The 21,997-nt window shown below is 52.9% G+C and overlaps 2 long non-coding RNA genes across 3 annotated transcripts in view; one reads left to right on the top strand and one right to left on the bottom strand.

Moving 5' to 3' along the window:
• The window catches only part of LOC139757508 (uncharacterized), an 89,563-nt gene extending 77,691 nt beyond the window's left edge, over positions 1 to 11,872 (bottom strand). The window contains exon 1 of the long non-coding RNA XR_011714644.1: positions 11,635 to 11,872. This is a non-coding gene — a long non-coding RNA (uncharacterized lncRNA). The remainder of the gene's footprint in view (positions 1 to 11,634) is intronic.
• LOC139757509 (uncharacterized) overlaps positions 1 to 21,997 on the top strand; it is a 270,656-nt gene that overhangs the window by 37,303 nt on the left and 211,356 nt on the right. For both annotated transcript variants that reach the window (XR_011714646.1, XR_011714645.1), the window contains exon 2: positions 6 to 48. This is a non-coding gene — a long non-coding RNA (uncharacterized lncRNA). The remainder of the gene's footprint in view (positions 1 to 5; positions 49 to 21,997) is intronic.

Here is a 21,997-nt window from a genome sequence, read left to right as displayed (position 1 = left end):
TACAGTGCGTCACCCTACCGTCCCCTGTCGTGTGCTACGGCTGCAAAGGTAAGTGTGACGCTGGTTCTGTTACGATGTGACGCTCGTCCTGTTACGCTGTGACGCTCACCCTGTTACGCTGTGACGCTCGTCCTGTTACGCAGTGACGCTCGTTTTGTTACGCTGCGACGTTCGTCCTGTTACGCTGTGACGCTCGTTTTGTTACGTGTGGGCTGGGGAGGGTTACGGGGAGGGCGTGTGGGTGGGGGAGGGTAACGTGGAGGGCGTGTGGGCGGGGGAGGGTAACAAGGAGGGAATGTTGGTCGAGGGAGGGTAACGGGGAGGGCGTGTAGGCGAGGGAGGGTAACGGGGAGGGCGTGTGGGCGGGGGAGGGTAACAAGGAGGGAATGTTGGTCGAGGGAGGGTAACGGGGAGGGCGTGTAGGCGGGGGAGGGTAACGTGGAGGGCGTGTGGGTGGGGGAGGGTAACAAGGAGGGAATGTTGGTCGAGGGAGGGTAACGGGGAGGGCGTGTAGGCGAGGGAGGGTAACGGGGAGGGCGTGTGGGCGGGGGTCGACATACCGCTGACGCCCCCCCCCCCCCGCCCCCCGCGCGTGTTCCACCAGTCTGTCTTATTCCGTCCGGGGACCTGACCGGAGGGGAGGGGGGAGGGAGGGTGATGATCTCCCCCCCACCCCCACCCCTCCACACCTCCACTCCTAGGGAACACCGGGGGTGTCCCCCCCACACCCCCCCCCCCCCCCCGTGTCTCAGAATGGTGAACATTCCCTCTGCATTCCAGACTCTCTCTCTCTCTCTCTCTCTCTCTCTCTCTCTCTCTCTCTCTCTCTCTCTCTCTCTCTCAAAATGCTAAACAGCACAGGTGTTCATCAAGCGCTGTTGTGAACACCTGTCTACACACACACACACACACACACACACACACACACACTCTCTCACTCACTCACTCACTCACTCATCCATCGCCGTCGTCGCCTGGACTCACTCATATATTCCCTCACGAACCTCACATATCCTGGAAAATCCCTCTCCCTTCCTCTCTCCCTCCCCTTCCTCTCTCCCTCCCTCCCTCCCCTTCCTCTCTCCCTCCTTCCCTCCCCTTCCTCTCTCCCTCCTTCCCTCCCCTTCCTCTCTCCCTCCTTCCCTCCCCTTCCTCTCTCCCTCCCCCCCTCCCCTTCCTCTCTCCCTCCTTCCCTCCCCTTCCTCTCTCCCTCCTTCCCTCCCCTTCCTCTCTCCCTCCCTCTCTCCCTCCCTCCCTCCCTCCCTTCCTCCCTCCCCTTTCCTTCCTTCCTGACCCCCCCCCCTCAGCGTAACCCTCTAGTACTAAAGTGGCCTGGAATTAGGTCAGGGTTGTTAGCGTCTGGCGTTTCAGAGGGGGGGGGGGGGAAGGCTTAACTGCTCGTTAAGGACTTCAATCGTTTGATAGCGTCGTTGTCCCAGTAGGTCACTGGTAGTCGTCGTCGTAAGAGCGGCCCCTCCTGGAACCATCTTCCAGACGCGTCGTGCGCACCTCCCGTAGCTGGAACCATCTTCCAGACCCCCCAACCCCTCCTGGAACCATCTTCCAGACGCGTCGTGCGCACCTCCCGTAGCTGGAACCATCTTCCAGACCCCCCACCTCTCCTGGAACCATCTTCCAGACGCGTCGTGCGCACCTCCCGTAGCTGGAACCATCTTCCAGACCCCCCAACCCCCGCCCCTTCTGGAACCATCTTCCAGACGCGTCGTGCGCACCTCCCGTAGCTGGAAGAGCCTGGATGAGGGCTGTTGAAGGAGCTGTATGGAAGGTCTGGAAAGCGCATGCGCTACCATGTGCTGGAAGAGCATGGTGAGTGGCTGGCCTGGAAGCGGAGCGTGGTGGGTGGAAGAAAGGCCGGTGCTGGAAAACCAAAGGGGGATCTCTGAGAGCAGGTGTTTGAATGACTGCTGTGTGTACAGGTGTTGCACGTAGCTGTGTGTACAGGTGTTGCACGTAGCTGTGTGCAGGTGTTGTACGTACCTGTGTGCAGGTGTTGCACGTAGCTGTGTGCAGGTGTTGCACATAGCTGTGTGCAGGTGTTGTACGTACCTGTGTGCAGGTGTTGCACGTAGCTGTGTGCAGGTGTTGTACGTACCTGTGTGCAGGTGTTGCACGTAGCTGTGTGTAGGTGTTGCACGTAACTGTGTGTAGGTGTTGCACGTAGCTGTGTGCAGGTTTTGCATGTAGCTGTGTGTAGGTGTTGCACGTAGCTGTGTGCAGGTGTTGCACGTAACTGTGTGCAGGTGTTGCATGTAGCTGTGTGCAGGTGTTGCACGTAGCTGTGTGCAGATGTTGCACGTAGCTGTGTGCAGGTGTTGCATGTAGCTGTGTGCAGGTGTTGTACGTAGCTGTGTGCAGGTGTTGCACGTAGCTGTGTGCAGGTGTTGTACGTAGCTGTGTGCAGGTGTTGCACGTAGCTGTGTGCAGGTGTTGTACGTAGCTGTGTGCAGGTGTTGCACGTAGCTGTGTGCAGGTGTTGTACGTAGCTGTGTGTAGGTGTTGCACGTAGCTGTGTGCAGGTGTTTGATGACAAGTTACAGTGAAGCGTATTTGTGTTGGAGGAGGCAATACAGGTGTTGGGGAAGGGCATGCAGGATGTGGAGGAGAAGGCGTGCGAGTGTTGGAGGACATACAGATGTTGGAGGAGGGAGCTCGACTGTTGAGGGTGGCTCGCAGGTGTTGGGGGGGGGGGATTGCGTTCGGGTGTTGGAGGGGAGGAGGAAGGGGGGGGGGTGGTATGGCGTTCTGGTGTTGATGGAAGACCTGCAGGTGTTGCGATGGGAGCACAGATGTTGGAGGAGAACATGCAAGGACTTGCAGGTGTTTGGAGAGGCAGCACAGCAGGTGTTGAAGAAGCAACGTGAGATGTTTGAAGTGGGTATGAAGGTGTTCAAGTGTGTTCAGGTGTTTGATAAGTGCCTGCACGTTTTGGACGAGTGTGAGCAGGTGTTGGAAAAAGCGTATACAAGCGTCAGGGATGTGCGTATACAAGCGTCAGGGATGTGCGTATACAAGCGTTAGGGGTGTGCGTATACAAGCGTCAGGGATGTGCGTATACAAGCGTCAGGGGTGTGCGTATACAAGCGTCAGGGATGTGCGTATACAAGCGTCAGGGATGTGCGTATACAAGCGTCAGGGATGTGCGTATACAAGCGTCAGGGATGTGCGTATACAAGCGTCAGGGGTGTGCGTATACAAGCGTCAGGGATGTGCGTATACAAGCGTCAGGGATGTGCGTATACAAGCGTCAGGGGTGTGCGTATACAAGCGTCAGGGATGTGCGTATACAAGCGTCAGGGATGTGCGTATACAAGCGTCAGGGATGTGCGTATACAAGCGTCAGGGATGTGCGTATACAAGCGTCAGGGGTGTGCGTATACAAGCGTCAGGGATGTGCGTATACAAGCGTCAGGGATGTGCGTATACAAGCGTCAGGGGTGTGCGTATACAAGCGTCAAGTGTGGCGTATACGTTGTGAAGTGGCTTAAGGAGGTGTTGGAGGAACGTCTGTAAGTGTTGGAGAAGGGCGCACAGGTGTTGGGGAAGGGCATGGAGGTGTTGGAGGAGGGCGCGCAGGTGTTGGAGAAAGGCATGGAGGTGTTGAAGGAGGTCGTGCAGGTGTTGGAGGAGGGAGGAGCCTTTGGTCGTTGGGAGAGGGAGGTACGGGTTCGGTGTTGGAGGAGGGCGGGCAGGTGTTGGGGGAAGTGTTTACAGGTGTTGCATGCGTGCGTGTAGGTGTTGGAGGTGTTGAAAGATTACCATGGGTGCAGTGTGTTGGAGGAGATAAGTGGAGGTGTTGGAGGAAGGGTTGTAGGCGGGCGTGCTGGTGTTTAAGAAGAACGTGTGGGTGATGGGTGTTGGGGGAAGTGGAGCGCAGATGTTTTAGGAATGTGGGCTGGTGTTGGAGAAGAAGGAGGGAGGGAGGGAGGGGGTAAGTAGTACAGGCGGAGGGGAGGGAGGGAGGGGAGGTAGGTGAGCAGTAGTAGAGGTGTTGGAGTAGGTTGATGGAGGCTGGCTGGTGGCGGTGGCTGTTGGTGGGGGTTGGCTGGTGGCGGTGGTGGTGGTGGTTGGCTGGCTGGTGGTGGTGGTGGTTGGCTGGCTGGTGGCGGTGGCTGTTGGTGGCGACTGGCTGGTTGAGGTTGGCTGGTGTTGGTGGCTGTTGGTAGGGGTTGGCTGGCTGGTGGTGGTGGCTGTTGGTGGGGGTTGGCTGGTGGCGGTGGCTGTTGGTGGGGACTGGCTTGTGGAGGTTGGCTGGTGTTGGTGGCTGTTGGTAGGGGTTGGCTGGCTGGTGGTGGTGGGGGTTGGCTGGCTGGTGGTGGTGGGGGCTGAGTGGCTGTTGGTGGGGGTTGGCTGGCTGATGGTGGTGGGGGTTAGCTGGCTGGTGGTGGTGGGGGCTGAGTGGCTGTTGGTGGGGGTTGGCTGGCTGGTGGTGGTGGGGGTTGGCTGGCTGGTGGTGGTGGGGGCTGAGTGGCTGTTGGTGGGGGTTGGCTGGCTGGTGGTGGTGGTGGGGCTGCCTGGATGGACAGTTCTGGGTACGTTGGTTCTCGTCGTCCTCCCTCCCTCCCTCCCGCAGCCATTCCCTCCCTCCCTCCCTCATCATAGTCGTCCCCCCCTCCCCCCCTACATAGTCATCCCCCTCCCCCCTCATTCACCCATCCCCCACCCCACACCACGGGTGGGAGGCGAGTGTGGGGCTCAAATGTTGTGTTGAGGACCACAACCACAACCACCACAACCACAACCACCACAACCACTACAACCACAACCCTACAACCACTACAACAACAGGGAGGAGGAGGGAAACCACAAGAGGACGAGAGAGAGAGATAGAGAGGAAGGAAGAAGAAGAAGAGGAAGAGGAGGAATAGGGGGAAGAAGAAGAGGAGGGGGAGGAAGAAGTAGAGGAGGGGAAGCAAGAAGAGGAAGAGGAAGAAAAGGAGGACGAAGAAGAGGAAAGGAGGAGGAAGAGTAGTAGAAGTAGTAGCAGTGGTAGTAGTAGTAGTGGTAGTAGTAGTAGTGGTAGTAGTAGTAGTGGTAGTAGTAGTAGTGGTAGTAGTAGTAGTGGTAGTAGTAGTAGTGGTAGTAGTAGTAGTGGTAGTAGTAGTAGTAGTAGTAGTAGTAGTAGTAGTAGTAGTGGTGTAGTGTAGTAGTAGTGGTAGTAGTAGTAGTAGTAGTAGTAGTAGGTAGTAGTAGTAGTGGTAGTAGTAGTAGTAGTAGTAGTAGTAGTAGTAGTAGTGTAGTAGTAGTAGCGGTAGTAGTAGTAGTGGTAGTAGTTGTAGTAGTAGTAGTGGTAGTAGTAGTAGTGGTAGTAGTAGTAGTGGTAGTAGTAGTAGTGGTAGTAGTAGTAGTGGTAGTAGTAGTAGTGGTAGTAGTAGTAGTCGTAGTAGTAGTGGTAGTAGTAGTAGTAGTAGTAGTAGTAGTAGTAGTAGTAGTAGTGTGTAGTGGTAGTAGTAGTAGTGGTAGTAGTAGTAGTGGTAGTAGTAGTAGTAGTAGTAGTAGTAGTGGTAGTAGTAGTAGTGGTAGTAGTAGTAGTGGTAGTAGTAGTAGTAGTAGTAGTAGTAGTGGTAGTAGTAGTAGTGGTAGTAGTAGTAGTGGTAGTAGTAGTGGTAGTAGTAGTAGTGGTAGTAGTAGTAGTGGTAGTAGTAGTAGTGGTAGTAGTAGTAGTGGTAGTAGTAGTAGTGGTAGTAGTAGTAGTGGTAGTAGTAGTAGTGGTAGTAGTAGTAGTGGTAGTAGTAGTGGTAGTAGTAGTAGTAGTAGTAGTAGTAGTAGTAGTAGTAGTGGTGGTAGTGGTAGTAGTAGTGGTGGTAGTAGTAGTAGTAGTGGTAGTAGTAGTAGTAGTAGTAGTAGTAGTAGTGGTAGTAGTAGTAGTAGTAGTAGTAGTAGTAGTGGTAGTAGTAGTAGTAGTAGTAGTAGTAGTGGTGGTAGTGGTAGTAGTAGTGGTAGTAGTAGTAGTAGTAGTAGTAGTAGTAGTAGTAGTAGTAGTGGTGGTAGTGGTAGTAGTAGTGGTAGTAGTAGTAGTAGTAGTAGTAGTAGTAGTAGTGTGGTAGTGTAGTAGTAGTGGTAGTAGTAGTAGTAGTAGTAGTAGTAGTAGTAGTAGTAGTGGGTAGTGGTAGTAGTAGTGGTAGTAGTAGTAGTAGTAGTAGTAGTAGTAGTAGTAGTAGTGGTGGTAGTGGTAGTAGTAGTGGTGGTAGTAGTAGTAGTAGTAGTAGTAGTAGTAGTAGTAGTAGTAGTAGTAGTGGTAGTAGTAGTAGTAGTAGTAGTAGTAGTAGTGGTAGTAGTAGTAGTAGTAGTAGTAGTGGTAGTAGTAGTAGTAGTAGTAGTAGTAGTAAAGCCAGGTCCAAGCCAGACTGAACCATGATGGGGTTCAGTGGGTAGTGGCGGTGAAGTCACCCCCCCTCCCCCCCCGTCTGTGGCTGGCTGGCTGGGGTTGAGGGAGGGAGGGAGGATGAGTGAGGGAGGGAGGGAGGATGAGTGAGGGAGGGAGGGAGGGAAGGAGGGTAGGAATTTGTGTGTGTGTGTGTGTGTGTGTGTCAGGTGACTTGCAGACTGAACATTCCTTGTAAGGTCAACTGAGCAGCCACTAGCACAGGCAGGAAGTTATCCACATGCTTACAATACTCCTACCTACCTACCTACCTCCTGACCACTACCCACCACCACTACCTCCTGCTGCTACTGACCACTACCCACCACCACTACCACCGCTGCCACTACATCCACCACCACTGCTGCTGCTGCTGCCACTACCTCTACCACTACTGCCTCTACCACCCACTACTACCGCCGATGCTGCTGCTGCTGCCACTACCACTACTACTACCTCTACCGCTACCGCTACCACCGCCGCCGCCGCTGCTGCCACTACCACTACCGCTACCACCACCGCCACCGCCACCGCTTCCATTACCTCTACCACCACTACCACTGCCGCTACCACCACCACCGCTGCCACAACCATCCCGCCACTGCCACTACCGTTACCTCTGCCACTACGATCACCACCGCTGCCACTACCGCCACCAACGCTACCACTACCATCCCGCCACCGCTGCCACTACCGTTACCTTTGCCACTGCGATCACCACCGTTGCTACTACCACCCCGCCACTGCCAGTACCACCACCGCTGCCACTACCGTTACCTTTGCCACTGCGATCACCACCGCTGCCACTACCGCTACCATTACCACCACCGCTGCTACTACCACCCCGCCACTGCCACTACCACCACCGCTGCCACTACCGTTACCTTTGCCACTGCGATCACCACCGCTGCCACTACCGCTACCATTACCACCACCGCTGCTACTACCACCCCGCCACTGCCACTACCACCACCGCTGCCACTACCGTTACCTTTGCCACTGCGATCACCACCGCTGCCACTACCGCTACCATTACCACCACCGCTGCTACTACCACCCCGCCACTGCCACTACCACCACCGCTGCCACTACCGTTACCTTTGCCACTGCGATCACCACCGCTGCCACTACCGCTACCATTACCACCACCGCTGCTACTACCACCCCGCCACTGCCACTACCGTTACCTTTGCCACTGCGATCACCACCGCTGCCACTACCGCTACCACTACCACCACCTCTGCTACTACCACCCCGCCACTGCCACTACCACCACCGCTGCCACCACCACTACCACCACTGCGATTGCCAGCACCGCTACCACTAGCGCTACTATTGCTACCACTACCACCATTCCCTCTCCTCCTGTTGCCACCGCCACTACCACAACATGCCAGCCAGGTCAGATAGCCACCCCCCCCCCCTCCCCCTTCCTCCTCTTCCCCCCCCTCCCCCTTCCTCCTCTTCCCCCCCCTCCCCCCTCCCCGTCCCAGGACACCCCCCCCTCCCCCTTGGCGGGGTCACTACTGGTGTACCTAACCCACCCTGCTACTGTCATACCTCAGACCCACCCGTACCTAACCCACCCTGCTAGTCATACCTCAGACCCACCCGTACCTAACCCACCCTGCTACTGTCATACCTCAGACCCACCCGTACCTAACCCACCCTGCTACTGTCATACCTCAGACTCACCCGTACCTAACCCACCCTGCTACTGTCATACCTCAGACCCACCCGTACCTAACCCACCCTGCTACTGTCATACCTCAGACTCACCCGTACCTAACCCACCCTGCTACTGTCATACCTCAGACCCACCCGTACCTAACCCACCCTGCTACTGTCATACCTCAGACCCACCCGTACCTAACCCACCCTGCTACTGTCATACCTCAGACCCACCGTACCTAACCCACCCTGCTACTGTCATACCTCAGACCCACCCGTACCTAACCCACCCTGCTACTGTCATACCTCAGACCCACCCGTACCTAACCCACCCTGCTACTGTCATACCTCAGACCCACCCGTACCTAACCCACCCTGCTACTGTCATACCTCAGACCCACCCGTACCTAACCCACCCTGCTACTGTCATACCTCAGACCCACCCGTACCTAACCCACCCTGCTACTGTCATACCTCAGACCCACCCGTACCTAACCCACCCTGCTGCTGTCATACCTCAGACCCACCCGTACCTAACCCACCTTGCTACTGTCATACCTCAGACCCACCCGTACCTAACCCACCCTGCTGCTGTCATACCGCCGACCCACCCGTACCTAACCCACCCTGCTGCTGTCATACCTCAGACCCACCCGTACCTAACCCACCCTGCTGCTGTCATACCGCCGACCCACCTGTACCTTGCCCACCCTGCTTCTGTCATGCAGCCGGCCCACCCTCATTCATCGCGCCCACAGCCCACCCTCAGTCATCTCACCACCATCCCACCCTCAGTCATCGTGCCCCACCCCTCAGCCCACCCTCAGTTATCGTGCCCCCCAACCCACCCTCAGTGATCGTGCTGCCCCCCAGCCCACCCTCAGTCATCGTGCCCCCCAGCCCACCCTCAGTCATCGTGCCCCCAACCCACCCTCAGTTATCGTGCTGCACCCCTGAGCCCACCCTCAATTATCGTGCCCCCCAGCCCACCCTCAGTCATCGTGCCCCCCAACCCACCCTCAGTTATCGCGCCGCCCCCCCAGCCCACCCTCAATTATCGTGCCCCCCAGCCCACCCTCAGTCATCGTGCCCCCAACCCACCCTCAGTTATCGTGCTGCACCCCTTAGCCCACCCTCAATTATCGTGCCCCCCAGCCCACCCTCAGTCATCGTGCCCCCCAACCCACCCTCAGTTATCGCGCAGCCCCCCCAGCCCACCCTCAATTATCGTGCCCCTCCCCCAGCCCACCTTCAGCCTCTCATACCAGTAGCAGTGCCTCCATCCAACACCCCCATCCATGGGACCCCCCCCTCCTCCTCCCCCATTCTTGCGTAACCCATGACCTCACATGGACCCATGCAGTGCCCATTTGGGGGGAAGGGGGTCAGTACCCACGTTGAATTGCTCATTGGCTGAGGGGGAGGGGGAGTGAAGGCAATGGGGCAAGGGGGAAGTAAAGGCAATGGGGCAAGGGGGAAGTAAAGGCAATGGGGCAAGGGGGAAGTAAAGGCAATGGGGCAAGGGGGAAGAGGGGAAATAAAGGCAATGGGGAAGGGGGAAGTAAAGGCAATGGGGAAGGGGGAAGTAAAGGCAATGGGGCAAGGGGGGAGAGGGAGAAATAAAGGCAATGGGGCAGGGGGGGAGGAGGGGAAGTAAAGGCAAAGGGGAAGGGGAAAGGGGAATGGAAGAAACTCACTGTTTCTCGGCTCATGATCATCATTCTCTGGGTGTGTAGCCCTTCACTGCACACTCCCCCCTAGCGGAGGTCACTGTTCTCACTGCATTCAATGAGAACGCCCGGCACCATTTCACTGCAGCTGGAAATACGAGGGGAAATCCTCTTTGTCTTTCATTGTAATCAGGACCTGATTTCACTGTAATGAGGACCTAATGGCACTGTAATTAGGATCTGATTTCACTGTAATGAAGACTGATTTCACTGTAATCAGTACCTTATTTCACTGTAATCAGGACCTGATTTCACTAATCAGGACCTGATTTCACTGTAATCAGGACCTGATTTCACTGTAATCAGGACCTGATTTCACCGTAATTGGGACCTGATTTCACTGTCATCAGGACCTGATTTCACCGTAATTGGGACCTGATTTCACTGTAATCAGGGCCTGATGGCACCGTAATTGGGGCCTTTTTTCTGTAATCAGGACCTGATTTCACTGTAATCAGGACCTGATTTCACTGTATTTGGGACCTGATTTCACCGTATTTGGGACCTGATTTCACTGTAATCAGGACCTGATTTCACTGTAATCTGGGCCTGATGGCACTGTAATCAGGACTTGATTTCACTGTAATGAGGACCTGATTTCGCCGTAATCAGGACCTGATTTCACCGTAATCAGGACCTGATTTCACCGTAATCAGGACCTGATTTCACCGTAACCAGGAGATGATGGCACTGTAATCAGGACTTATTTATTTGTAATGGTTGGTGTAGTTTTCACTGCTTCACTGCTCCGGAATTTGGTGGTAACAGTGTCTTTGAACGCCTCCCTCCCACAACCGCATTCCTGAGTTTTTTGTTTGTGTTTTTTGTGTTTTGTTTGTTTGTGTGTTTGTTCGTGTGTTTTGTTTGTGTGTTTGTGTGTTTTGTTTGTGTGTTTGTTGGTGTGTTTTGTTTGTTTGTGTTTGTTTGTTTTGTTTGTGTGTTTGTGTGTTTGTTTGTGTGTTTTGTTTGTGTGTTTGTTGGTGTGTTTTGTTTGTTTGTGTGTTTGTTGGTGTGTTTTGTTTGTTTGTGTGTTTGTTGGTGTGTTTTGTTTGTTTGTGTGTTTGTTTGTGTGTATTGTTTGTTTGTTTGTTTGTTGTTTGTGTTTGTCTCGTAGGTTAAGAACCTGTGCTCCTGTGAGAAGTGTTAAGTGTTGCAGGTGCTGCTACTTACACTTTCTGTGTTACTTACACTTCGTGTGTTTGTTACTTACACTTCCGTGTGTTACTTACACTTCGTGTGTTTGTTACTTACACTTCCTGTGTTACTTACAGTCCCTGTGTTATAGTTCCTGTGTTACTTACAGTCCCTGTGTTATAGTTCCTGTGTTACTTACAGTCCCTGTGTTACAGTTCCTGTGTTACAGTCCCTGTGTTCCAGTTCCTGTGTTACTTACAGTCCCTGTGTTATAGTTCCTGTGTTACTTACAGTCCCTGTGTTACAGTTCCTGTGTTACAGTCCCTGTGTTCCAGTTCCTGTGTTACTTACAGTCCCTGTGTTATAGTTCCTGTGTTACTTACAGTCCCTGTGTTACAGTTCCTGTGTTACAGTCCCTGTGTTCCAGTACCTGTGTTACAGTCCCTGTGTTCCAGTTCCTGTGTTACTTACAGTCCCTGTGTTACAGTTCCTGTGTTACTTACACTTCCTGTATTACTTATTGTTCCTGTGTTACAGTTCCTGTGTTACTTATAGTTCCTGTGTTACTTACACTTCCTGTGTTACCTACAGTTCCTGTGTTACTTACAGTCCCTCTGTTACAGTTCCTGTTTTACAGTTCCTGTGTTACACTTCCTGTGTTACTTATAGTTCCTGTGTTACTTACACTCCCTGTGTTACAGTTCCTGTGTTACTTACAGTTCCTGTGTTTCACTGTTCCTGTGCGCGCGTCGCCGCTCTTACGTCACCGCTTCACTGCTCATGCGTTCCAGTCGGTGTTTGGGATGCGAGTGATTTTTCACTGCTCTTGCTTTCCAGCCGACGCCTCACCACTTTCACTGCTATGAGAACGCAAGCTCTTTCACTGCCCGCGTGTCTTGTTCGAACGCACCCCTCCCCCTCCCCCCCCCACCTCAGCGTTTCACTGCTCTCACAATCTCGAACCCACCCAAACCCCCCCCCCCCCGCCCACCCCCGTCTCCCCACCTGTGTCACACCACAGGCATTTCACTGTTGCCCTCCCTCCCTCCCTCCCTCCCTCCGCCCCTCCCCCAGGAGGGAGGGTCCCGAGCCGGAGGAGGAGGAAGAGGAGGAGGAGGAGGAGGAAGAGGAGGAGGAAGAGGAGGAGGTGGGACAGGAGGCTTCACTGCTGCTGGTGCAGTGAATACGTAGGGCTTTGGTGGTGGGGATGGGGTGGGCTGGGGTGATGTGGGGTGGGTGGAGCGGATGGGTTGATTGGTGGGTGGGTGGGTCGGCTATAGCAGCAAGCCCACCCACCCACCCACCCACCCACCCATCCCTCCCTCACCTCCAGTAACCCACGTGAAGGCGTCCACATCAACCCACCACCACCACCTCCACCACCTCCCCCTCCTCCCTCCCCCTCCCCCCCTCAACGCTCTAGCACACACACACACACACACACACACACACACACACACACACACACACACACACACACACACATACACACAGTGTACGAGGGTGTGGTGTGTCCAAGTACACGTGTGTGTGTGTGTGGGGGTGTAGTGGTGGTGGTGGGTGTAGGAGAGGACACACACGTGTGTGTGTGTGTGTGTGTGTGTGTGTCCCCGGACGCCAGGAGGAGGAGAGGAGGGAGAGGACCGTGGCTTGGCTCGTCCGCCTTCGAGGACAACACTGTGGTGTGTGCCGGGCAAAGGAAGGGGGGGGGGGGGGAAGCCTGCTCTCTCTCTCTCTCTCTCTCTCTCTCTCTCTCTCTCTCTCTCTCTCTCTCTCTCTCTCTCTCTCTCTCTCTCTCTCCACCACCGCCGGTCGCCGCCACCGCCAAAGCTGCTCCTACTTCTGCTACTATTGCTGCTCCTCCTCCTCCCTCACTCCCTCACTCCTCTCCACCACCACCATCTCCAACATCTACCAACACCAACACTGCAGTCTCTTCCACCCTCTAGCTCTCTCTCTCTCTCCAACAACGCCACCCTCCCCCTCACTCCACCACCACACTGCAGTCTCCCCCTCCCCCCTCTCACTCTCCAACAACGCCACCCTCACTCTCCTCCTCCTCCTCCTCCACCACGAGCACCACCACCAACACTAGTACTCCTGCTGCTGCGCCCTCACTCTTCTCCACCACCACCACCACCACACTGCAGTCTCGCGCTCTTCTCCACCACCACCACCACCCCCACCCCCACCACCCCCACCACCCCCACCCCCACCCCCACCCCCACCACCCCCACCACACTGCAGTCTCATTCCCCCCCTCCCACACCCCCACACCCCCACCACCCGCCACCACCGCCAATGCAAAACCCCCCCACCCCATCTCTCTCTCTCTCTCTCTCTCTCTCTCTCTCTCTCTCTCTCTCTCTCTCTCTCTCTCGGGGGTGGGAGTGAGGGGATAATAATGGGGATATTATATAAAATCCTCAGATTCGAATCCCTAATTTTAAGCATATTCAAATCCCATCCCCTTCCCCCAAATTTTTCGCACATATGTGAATCCCGTTTTCACATGCATTCCAATCCCCGTTTTCTACATCAGTAAACCCCCTGCACTCTGTTTTTTTCGCATATATGTGAATCCCGTTTTCACATGCATTCAATTCCCCGTTTTCTACATCAGTAAACCCCCTGCACTCTGTTTTTTCGCATATATGTGAATCCCGTTTTCACATGCATTCCAATCCCCGTTTTCTACATCAGTAAACCCCCCGCACTCTGTTTTCTTCTTCTTCTTCTTTTAACCCCTAGATGTCTCTGTACACACACTCTCTCTCTCTCCCTATTTCCCTTCCATCCCAGACTATGTGATAGTGGCGTAGCGATCATAGCGTTCCTGACCATGACGCGACCCGCACAGGGTCCAGCGTGGCGTAGGTTCGAATCCCGGAGGCGGCACTCCGTCCACAGTCAACCCAGCTGTTCATCCACAGCGAGGGTGGGGGGCGGGGGGGTTAGTCGACAAAACGGGTACCTGGCTCAGGCTAAGGTGTATATATATACATATATATATATATATATATATATATATATATATATATATATATATATATATATATATATATATATATAAATTCTCCACCACCCTCCCTCCCCCCCTGCCCACACCTGACCTAGCTCGACCTCGTGTGTGTGTGTGTGTGTGTGTGTGTGTGTGTGTGTGTGTTTGTCTGTGTCTGTGTGTTATAAGTACTGAAATCACATATGTGGTTCAGTATCTTTTACATATAGAGGATCTCTCTCTCTCTCTCTCTCTCTCTCTCTCTCTCTCTCTCTCTCTCTCTCTCTCTCTCTCTCTCTCTCTCTCTCTCTCTCTACGTTGCTCACCCATCCCGTCCTGGGTTATCTTATCTGGCCGTTGTGTTTATTTGAATGAATGGGGGGGGAGATGACGACGACGGAGGGGGGGTGATACAGGGGGGGGGGGTACTGTTGACTTGATGTGGGGGGGAGGGAGGGAAAAGTTGGAGGGGGGGTTAGAATGATGTGGGGTGCTACATGGGTGTGGTATGTATGTAAGTGCGGGGGGGGGGCTTGCAGAGGGGGGGTGTGGTAGAGAGGTTGAGGTGGGGGAAGAGGTTGAGTGGGGGGGCGGAGGGAGCGTAACTTGAAAGTGGGGGGGGGGAGGTCACGTGAGAGGTGAAGTGGTTGGCATTTCCGCTGACCTTAGGCAAGGCCGTGTCCCCCCCCCCTCGTCCCCCCTCCCTCCCCCTCTCTCCCCCCTCCCTCCCCCCTCCCCCCTCACCCCAGCCTCGTACTGGTCAACACCCATACAAGGTCGGGCGCCGGCAGCATTCCGCTGCTGACCCAGGATGACCTTGGTCAGCAAGGTCACACACACACACACACACACACACACACACACACACACACACAAGGCTCCCCCCCTCCCCCTTCCTCCCCCCCCGACCACTGTGTCGGCAGTAATGACCCACCTCCCTCCCTCCCCCTCCCCCTCTCCTCCTTCCCCTACACCCCCCCCTAGGCCGTGTCACGGGAGGGGAAGGGGGAAGGGGTGGGGGGTAGGGTCCTCTGACCTCCCCTTATCCCCTCCTCGTCTCCCCCCTCTCCTAAAACCACCCCCCCCCATTCTCCTCCCTCCCCCTTAACCCCAGTTACAAGGTCATGTTGATGACCTCCAGTTACGCAAGGTCACACAAGGTCACCAACGGATTCTTCGGTTGTTGTTCCGTGTTTTTGCCGGGGGTCATGATGGAGCGTTACGAAGGGGAGGGGGGGGTAGCAGCGTTACGAGGGGAGGAGGGGGGTTAGCAGCGTTACGAGGGGAGGGGGGTTAGCAGCGTTACGAAGGAAGGAGGGGGGTTAGCAGCGTTACGAGGGGAGGAGGGGGGTTAGCAGCGTTACGAGGGGAGGAGGGGGTTAGCAGCGTTACGAGGGGAGGGGGGTGGTTAGCAGCGTTACGAGGGGAGGGGGGGAGTTAGCAGCGTTACGAGGGGAGGGGGGGAGTTAGCAGCGTTACGAGGGGAGGAGGGGGGTTAGCAGCATTACGAGGGGAGGGGGGTTAGTAGCGTTACGAGGGGAGGAGGGGTTAGCAGCGTTACGAGGGGAGGAGGGGGGTTAGCAGCATTACGAGGGGAGGAGGGGGGGTTAGCAGCGTTACGAGGGGAGGAGGGGGGTTAGCAGCGTTACGAGGGGAGGAGGGGGGTTAGCAGCGTTACGAGGGGAAGCGGTAAGCAACGTTACGAAGGTAGTTTAGGAGCGTTACGATAGGGAGGTTAGCAGCGTTACAAGGGGGGGGGGCAGGGTTGTAAGCGTTACAAGCCACTGTGTTATAACAGTTTCCTGGCGTCACAAACGTTCGTCTTGTTTATAACGTTATTAGCGTTACGAGCCAAGGCTCGTCACAGCAGCGTTACAAGCGGGGGGTGGGTGGACACCGTTACCATCATCAGCATTGTCACGACACCGTTACAAACGACGGGTTCGTTGGAGCAGCATTGCCAACACCGGTCTCCACTCGCAGGTCTTTGGCTGGACACGAAATTTATTTTTTTTTTTTTTTTTTTTTGCTTTTGTTGGTGTAAGCTGACTGTTGTTAGCAGCTTTAAAAGCTTTGCTTGCATGCTTAGTGACAGCTCAAGCTTTGTTTGTTGGCAGTGCTAACCAGTGGGAGTTTCTTAGGGAAGACACGTTAAGCTTGGGAAGGGGGAAGGTTTGGTAGCAGGGTTGCAAACGAAGGCCAAAACCCCCCCCCATCAGGCAGCGTTACAAGTGGAGGTTTGTGGAAAGGAAGGTTGCCAGATGTTTATTTTTTTTTGGGGGGGGGGGAGAGGGAGGGGGGAGGTCTCTTTCCCCACTGTATTACTTGAGGTGGAATTTTTTGAGTGGGGGAATAAGCTAAAAGAATGACTATGGTGTGGGGGATAAGCTAAAAGAATGACTGTGGTGTGGGGGTAATAAGCTAAAGGAATGACCATGGTGTGGGGAATAAGCTAAAGGAATGACTATGGTATGGGGTAATATGCTAAAGGAATGACCATGGTGTGGGGAATAAGCTAAAGGAATGACTATGGTATGGGGTAATATGCTAAAGGAATGACCATGGTGTGGGGAATAAGCTAAAGGAATGACCATGGTGTGGGGGAATATGCTAAAGGAATGACCATGGTATGGGGTAATATGCTAAAGGAATGACGATGGTGTGGGTGGGAATAAGCTAAAGGAATGACCATGGTGTGGGGGGGGGGGGGAATAAGCTAAAGGAATGACTATGGTGTGGGGGAATAAGCTAAAAGAATAATCATGGTGTGGAGGGTGTGGGAGGAGGCAGAGGTGGTGTGAGCCAAACGAACGACCACATTACGGGAGGAGGATTAAGCTAAAGGAACGACTCACATTACGGGAGAAGGATTAAGCTAAAGGAACGACCAGTTGTAGCACAAACTAAGGTCAAAGAACAGAGGATTAAGCTAAAGGAACGACCAGCTGTAGCACACACTGAGGTCCAAGAACAGCCCTCGCCAAGGAGAGAGAGAGAGAGAGAGAGAGAGAGAGAGAGAGAGAGAGAGAGAGAGAGAGAGAGAGAGCAAGAAGAAGCTGGGGCTTCGAGCATTAAGCTGAGGCACCTACAGCTGTAAAGCTTGGTGAAAAGGCCCCCATTACGACACAGGATCGACCACAACGCAGACATTTTAAGCTGAGGAAGATTTTAATTAAAAGAATTACATTTACTCGAACTACGCGTGAGGGGGAGGGTGGGGGGTTGCCACCATGTGTGGCGGGGGTGGCGACGGAATGGATGAAGGTAACAAGTATGAATTATGTACATATATATATATATATATATATATATATATATATATATATATATATATATATATATATATATATATATATGTCTGTGTATGTGTATGTATGTATACACGTTGAGATGTATGTGTATGTATATGTGCGTGTGTGCATGGGCGTTTATATATATATACATGTGTATATGGGTGGGTTGGGCTATTTGTTTCGTCTGTTTCCTTGCGCTACCTCGCTGACGCGAGAGACAGCGACAAAGTATGATATATATATATATATATATATATATATATATATATATATATATATATATATATATATATATATATAAATCGCAACTGGAGATCAGAAAAAGTTATATGATGAAGAAATAATTAAAAGAAAATATACCGTGAATAGGCTAAAGGAATGGCCAGAAAAGGATGAATGAAGAAAATAGAAAGCAGGTTGAGATAGCAAGGTGAATTGCGGTACATTTTGGAACAGGTTGTGAGAGAGAGAGAGAAAGAAAGAGAGAGAGGAGGAGGTTACAAGAGATAAGCTAATAGAACCCAGTGGAAACAAAAAAAGGGAAGCGGGGAACCCACACCCCAACGTCGAGAGGAGAAAATCCTAAGAGAACGAACCCAAAGCATGGCGGGTACCCTGGTATACCTCTAGGGGGGCGGGGGGGGGGGAGGGGCGTAGATAACAATGCGGGAGCACGTTTCCCCCCCCCCCCCCGAACTGCAGGCGTGGCTTGACCAACCCACACACACACACACACACACACACACACACACACACACAATCCACCATGTCTGTTTGATCTTATTATTCGAAGTTGTTCATCTCATTCTCGTGTTGTTTGGTGTGTGTGTGTGTGTGTGTTTGCTTGGTTGGTATAGCCTGCTGTTGCAAACTAACCCCCCCTTCCCTCCCCCTTCCCCTTCTTCCCCTTCTTCCCCTTTCCCCTTCCCTCCCCCATTCCCTTTCCCCTTCCCTCCCCCATTCCCTCCCCCCTTCCCCTTCCCCTTTCCTTGCTCTCTTGCACCCACCTCAGCCATTCATTCTTGCCTAGCATATAATGCAACACAGCCCAGCACAACGTGGCTCACACACACACACACACACACACACACACACACACACACACACACACACACACACACATACACACACGAACATACATACACATACACACATACATACACACTCACACACATACACACACATATATACGTACACACACACACTTACACACATACACATACACACACACTCACACATATACACACATACATACATACATACATACATACATACATACACACACACATACACACACACACACACACACACACACACACACACACACACACACACACACACAATCACGGTGGCCGACCATCTTTTCCAGTAAACCGGATTTAACAAACAACCTTCTCCCCCCTCCCCCTCCCCCCTCTCCCCTCCCCTCCCCCCCCTTCGCTGCCCACAACCCCCCAGCGATACAAATAATGTAGTGATGACTGTTTTGGAATGCCTTGCAGAACACGCGTGGCATTTCCGCCCAGCGGTGTATCGTGGGGAGGGGGGTGGGTTGGGGGGAGGGGGAGTAGGGAGTGTGGGGGGGGATGGGTGAGTGAGGCCGCTGCGCCGGGGGTGACGCGCATGGGGGGGGGGGAGGGTAGGCAGTGGACCTCTCTACTCTCTCTCTCTCTCTCTCTCTCTCTCTCTCTCTCTCTCTCTCTCTCTCTCTCTCTCTCTCTCTCTCTCTCTCCCCCTCCCCCTCCCCCTCCCCCTTGAATCGTGATACAGGACAGTTGTACTTAGTGCATAAGGTGGAGGGGGGGAGGGGAGGGAGGGAAGGAGAGGAGGAGGGTGTGGGTTGCCACTGTTTCAAGGGAGGGGAGGGAAAGGAGGGGTGGGTGGGTGGGTGGGGGGAGAGAGTAACGTATCTGGAGGAGGGGAGGGGAAGGGAGGTGGTAACGCATTAGGGGGGAGGGAGGAGGAGAGGAGGAGGGGGAAGGGTGGGGGTGGTGGTGGCAGGGTGTAACGCACCGGTTCAGGGAGGGGTTGGGAGGGAGGGGGAGGGAGGGGTTGGGAGGGAGGGAGGGAGGGGTTGGGAGGGAGTGAGGGAGGGAGGGAGGTATAAGGGGCCAGTGATTTCAACACGGGCGTAGTTTGGGGGCATGTGAAATGATGGGGTGGTGGGGGGGGGGGGGGCGTGGTGGTGGTGGTGAGGGGGAGGGAGGGGAGGGGGTGATTGGTAGCGTGGGAGAGGGGGAGTGTAGAATGTTGATCAAGGTTGCTGTTGGGTCCTGGAGCCCGGCGTGCGGGACGTATGTATGGTGCAATAACGTGGACCATAGGTGACCTGAAACCGGGTTGGGGGTTGGTTCCTGGTTAGAGAGAGAGAGAGAGAGAGAGAGAGAGAGAGAGAGAGAGGTGTGTTTGGTTACTGGTGAGCAGCAGAGAGAGAGAGAGAGAGAGAGAGAGAGAGAGAGAGAGAGAGAGAGAGAGAGAGAGGTGTGTTTGGTTACTGGTGAGCAGCAGAGAGAGAGAGAGAGAGAGGCGTTATAGTACAGGAGGAGGCACCTCCGCCTCCACCTCTCCCTCCGGCTCAACAGCCGCCACCTTTGGAATATGGTTTTCGCCCTGACACCATCAAGGGCTGGGGTGGGTTGGGTGGAGGGGGTGGGTTGGGGTGGGTGGTGGGGTTGGGTCATTTATCCCAATGTTCAACAGTGTCCAGACCTGAGAAGGAGGGGGAAAAAAAGAAAAAAAAGGCAAGTGGGTTGCCCACTTCATGCGTTCCTCTTTCTTTTCAGTCCGTGTCATTCGTTCGGGCAGTTAAATTCCTGTGAAGTAAAATGGAAGGGAAGGTCTCTCGTGTATTGTGTCGTCGGACATTACTTAATTCAGTTGTTTGATGTATGTATATATACATGTGTATGTGGGTGGGTTGGGCCATTCTATCGTCTGTTTCCCTTCCGCTACCTCGCTAACGCGGGAGACAGCAACTAAGAATGATAATGATAATATATATATATATATATATATATATATATATATATATATATATCTTCATAAGAATTATTTCATTGCGATGCCATTGGTTTTTCTTACTGTTCTCTGCATTCGTTCTATTGTTCTTCTTCTGTGTTCTCTTGGTCACAGACCAAGTTTGCATGACCCTGATGTGAACTGGATCTTCTGAGGGTAGTGTTTTAGTTCATAACTGATAACCACTCTAAGGTCTATATATATATTTTTTTTATCCTTTATGATAAATGGCCTATCGAGAATTTTTAGGTTCGTCATTTTATACTTTTGAATCGCCACTTACTTTGTTACGTTTGTATTTGTGTACGTGTGAGATACAGTGGCCATGTCCCTCGCCACTACACCAGTTCGTGTAGACAACCTTCTCCTACTCCTTCAGCTACTTTTGTATATAGGGGGAAAGGGGGAAAGTATATATATATATATATATATATATATATATATATATATATATATATATATATATATATATATATATATGTTCTTATGAATCCACGGGGGAAATGAAACAAGATAAGTTCCCAAGTGCACTTTCGTGTCATAATCACATCATCATCAGGGGAGACACAAGAGAGAAATATAACAGTCAGTTGATATACATCGAAGAGACGAAGCTAGGACGCCATCTGGTAAACTCATAGGAATATACTTGATCACGCGCAAAATTGTGATCCTTTCCAATATATATATATATATATATATATATATATATATATATATATATATATATATATATATATATATATATATATGAAAGTATTTTACTGTGGTTACTGACGTGGTTGGTGAATAGTATGGGGTCTATGAGCTACCCTTGTGGTACCCCATCTGTTATGATGGGACGGTCGGGTGTTTCCCCCGTCCGGGTGGACAGGAGAGGTGAGACAGGTACTGGTGGACGGGACACACTGAACCCGGAGTTAAGTCGTCTTCTTGACGGGTGAAATGACAGAGATGGGCCCTGGGAATAGACGGGAGACAGAGAGTGGTCGATGGTTCCAGGGTGGTGGTGGTGAGTGGGGGAATGAAGGAAGGAAGGAAGGAAGGAAGGGAGGAAGGGAGGGAGGAACAGATGATGGTTGGTGATGGTAGATGGAGCAAGAGGAGGAGGGAGGGCTTTAGCAGGAGGGAGTGAGGGAGTCCATCCATCTCGCTGCTATATAGAAGGTTGCTTGGGGGGAGTGAGGGAGTGAGGAAGGGAGGGAGTCCATCCATCTCGCTGCTGTATAGAATGTTGGTTAGGGGGGAGTGAGGGAGTGAAGGAGGAGGGAGTCCATCCATCCATCTCGCTGCTATATAGAGTGTTGGGGGGTGTGAGGGAGCGAAGGAGGGAGTCCATCCATCTCGCTGCTATATAGAGGGATGGGTGGGTGGATGGGGGTACACATCATAATGATTGCAAGTGCTGTGTGTGTATGTGTGTGTGTGTGTGTGTGTGTGTGTGAGTCTGTGTGTGTGTGTGTTGGTGGGGGGGGGGGAGAAATAGTCATTGCTTCCTCCCAACATTCCTCCCTTGAACCATTCCAGGCATTTCCTCTTTTGCCATCACACACACACACACACACACACACTCACACAACCTACCCTACCCCCTCCCTAAACCACCAGAATCCATTGCATTGTCCTTAAAAAAAAAAAATAGATTTTATTTATCCTTCTTCTTCGTCTAAGTTGACCAATGGTTGTGTTGCAATGGAAGCCACAAAAATATGTGTCTACTTCGATGTAGATAGATTTAGATAGTTTGTAGAGTGTCTGATATCTTTTC

The sequence above is a fragment of the Panulirus ornatus genome, chromosome 27, assembly GCF_036320965.1.
Source record: "Panulirus ornatus isolate Po-2019 chromosome 27, ASM3632096v1, whole genome shotgun sequence".
Lineage (NCBI taxonomy): Eukaryota > Metazoa > Arthropoda > Malacostraca > Decapoda > Palinuridae > Panulirus > Panulirus ornatus.
The sequence above is the reverse complement of the archived record's forward strand: the minus strand, read 5'-3'. Positions and strand labels throughout refer to the sequence as shown.